Here is a 3,361-nt window from a genome sequence, read left to right on the forward strand (position 1 = left end):
ACCACCCTTTTCCAAGATGCACCCACTCCCAGGGGTGGATGGATTGTATTTCGCTTTTCACCACCTCCTTGCCATCCCCTGTTCACCATCACGGAAGGGATGGTGGGGTTGGTCTTGGGGTAGGTTTCGGGAGGAGGGGAGCATAAATTTGCAACTCATTGACGCATCTTCATTTTTTTTCCTCGTAACGTACTCCAGTGTCCCACTACGCGTAGTAGCCGTAGCGATAGGTTAGTGCGTTGTGTTTAGTTGCTGCTACTCTAACTCCCATTTTGCGTTCGATTTTGCATACCCCTGCTAACACACCCTGCGCTTCAAATATGTTTTGTTTGCATTTTCTTTTCCGCGATTGGAGCTGTGTTGCGTTTGTTGTGTTTTCTCGATGCAAGTGTGTGTGTGTGAGCGAGGGAGAGCGAAAAAAGAGCCCCACGATCCAAGCAGAAATAGCATCCCCGTGAAGTGATTTTGAATTAGGTTTTCTAGCCAGTTGGCTATTTCTCGTCTCGAGTTTTCAATCCTTCCCCGGCTGAATTTCGACCGAGGCTTCATATTGGGCAGATGCACACGCATATGCATGCACAATGAATGGGGCGGGGGGGGACAACAAGTTTGATGATTAAATTTAGCAATAGCAAAAGAGCCTGCCATTGCTACGTTTGCTGGCGGTGAAAGATTTCACTTTCAGAAGATTTTATGTTGTTGAGCAATTTGCCTTTTTTTCTGTGAATTTTTGTCCTCGTTCATTCGAATCGGGGAATCTGTTTTCATCATTGACATAATTATTATTTACTTATCGTATCGAGTCAGAGTGTCGCCTGAAGCTTTATAAACTTTTAAAACCTTTTTAAGACCTTTTCAGCTGTTTTTAAAACGCAAAATAGATAATCAGGATTGTCGGGAAAGTGATGAAAAGACTGAATAGCAATTTGTTCATTGATCGGGGGGATTTCCTTTGGGTAATATGTTATGAGTCACGGAAACATTGTACGGTTCATCACACAGAAACTCCGCTATCGATAGATATCAAGGTAGATCATAAATAATCTTTACGATTCCACTCATTAATAGGTTGTAAATCAAAACTCCAGTATCTGTGTTCGATTATTAGTTACTCGCTTAAACAAAAACCCACCGCCCAGTACACGTGCGACAACCGTATTCGATCGTATTACGTGACGGTTTCAGAACGATGGTTTTATTCGCGCATTGCAGCGAGGACCGCAGTGAAGGCCCCGGCGGTGACTCCCGGTGCATCGCGGGCGGCAAACGTTACCGACTTCATGGCTGCAGCAACCCTCAACTGCAGCGCACCGTTCAAAACCTTGCACAAAACCCGCGATCGCGTGCGCTCACAGCTCGCGTTCTCGCTGGTTTGCGTGCCTTCCGCGTACACAACACCATCGTTTGACCTCGCCAAGAACCGAGCACATCGATCGTGTCTCGTCGCTGTCGTTCTCTCACCACGGCGCAGGTGATCCGCGCGATGGGCTGTGGGTGCTGCTTACGGATGTGACTGCCCGCGATGTTGTTACAGACTCACGAGCTGCTGGAACACCATGCAGCAGCATCAGCGACGCTTGGTGCGTGGCGCGTCGTCTCGGCGGCCACCCGAAATGTTGCGCAACCCAAAACTAGTGCGACGAATTGGCGACACCACTGAAAGACAGAAACAGAAATACAGCACAATCTCGCCATACGCACAAGGCAGTAATAGTGGTAGTACTACTGGTAGTAGTATTAGTAGCAGTAGTCACGGCAATAGTAAGTACAACATTTATCCGCACACGGAGGCCAAGCTGAGACACATCGCGTAACGAGATCGCGTTTGTCTTCCTCTCCGTGGCCAGACGGGCATGGCGAGCGAGAAAGAGAGAGAGAGAGAGAAAGAGAGTAACATCCCGGGGCCACCCGATTGGGGCGAAGAAGGGCTAAAAAAAATTAAAAAAAAACGTACCCCCGTTGCGGAAGGGTGACGATTTATTTATTTCTTGCTGATCTTGCGATCGTAATCGGAGCACAAACGCGCGCTGCCCGTTTTCTTTCCATTCTTTGCGATGCCCTCTTTTGCGGATGCGGTTTCTCTTGCTGGCACATGTGGCTGAAGCAAGTCGGCCGCTTTTTTCCGTTTCGTCTTCGCTTGTTGCGTTTGCGTATGGCCAACTGTGCCATGATTTACTTTTCTTTTCTGTCGGTACGTTTTTTTTTTCTTTGGCCCATCGTCCGCTGCCCATTCCCCAACACTCGTGTGCGCCGTGATCGCGACCCATCGATTTGCCGGTTGAGGTGCGTTTTGTCTGACCATCGGAGGTTCGCCCGGTTTTCGCTGCATCTCCGCTGGCTGATACGTATCCTTAGCGTGATCCCTTGATCGAGTGGTTAGTCGAGAAAGAAATAAGGAAAAAAAGTCGAACCAACTGGAGTAAAAAATGGCACTTGCACGTTGCGAGGGTGCGATGAGGCAACGTCTCCTTTCCTCATGCTAACGTTTGTAATACGATCGAGCGTGTAGCGATCGTCGATGCTGGAAAATGGCGATATGTCGTAGTTGCATCGGACAGTGTTTTTAATCGATGCGTATCAACGCAAAATGACACTTAATTTGTGTGTTTTTTCACTGGCTTTGTTACTTTCTGCCCCACTGATCGCGAACTTTTTGTTCAGATATTTGCAAAACAATCGTTAGTAAGCAATCTTATTTTTTAGTAATAAACATGGCAAAAAGAAAGATTGATTTTTCCACACAGAAATTAAACTTTTTTGTTGTCAACAATCAATGCAACACTTGTTGAATGTTCAGCGAGAGCTTACTTATCGTATGGGTGTACTAGATACAAAGGCATTTTTCCACGGGACCTCACAACCCCTGCGATAGGTTTCAATTACTTGTTGTATAAAACAGTTACTTTTATGTTTCAGCATGTGTGCTTTTATCTTGTTTTTATTTCGCTAGCGATATTATGTTGATGAAACAGTTTGAACTGCGATTAAAAAGTAACCTAAAAGGGAGTATAATGATTATCATCCCTCTCTAAAAAGGCTAGCTATTTTCATACATAGGAGAAAAACGCAGTCGGTAGGATTCGAACCTACGCTCCCAGAGGGAATCTGATTTCTAGTCAGACGCCTTAACCGCTCGGCCACGACTGCCTGTTGCGAGGGAGTGATTTAATAAAATCCCACGTTAAAGCAAATCACACAATGGACGGTGCCTGATGTTTGTTTGTTTTGCAAACATTGATGAGAGATTATTGTTGACACACACATGTATGATATTATTTCTATAGAAAATTTATAGAAAAGACTATTCGATTATAGCCTTCAATTTATTCTATTAACACCAATTATAGCTGGTGAATCCATC

The 3,361-nt window shown here is 45.4% G+C and overlaps 1 non-coding gene across 1 annotated transcript; it reads right to left on the reverse strand.

The window, feature by feature from the left end:
• Positions 1-3,065: 3,065 nt before the first annotated feature.
• Positions 3,066-3,147, reverse strand: Trnas-aga (transfer RNA serine (anticodon AGA)). The gene has a single exon. It is a non-coding gene; the product is annotated as a tRNA-Ser (tRNA).
• Between the last annotated feature and the right edge of the window lie 214 nt (positions 3,148-3,361).

The sequence above is a fragment of the Anopheles marshallii genome, chromosome 2 (assembly GCF_943734725.1).
Source record: "Anopheles marshallii chromosome 2, idAnoMarsDA_429_01, whole genome shotgun sequence".
Classification (NCBI taxonomy): domain Eukaryota; kingdom Metazoa; phylum Arthropoda; class Insecta; order Diptera; family Culicidae; genus Anopheles; species Anopheles marshallii.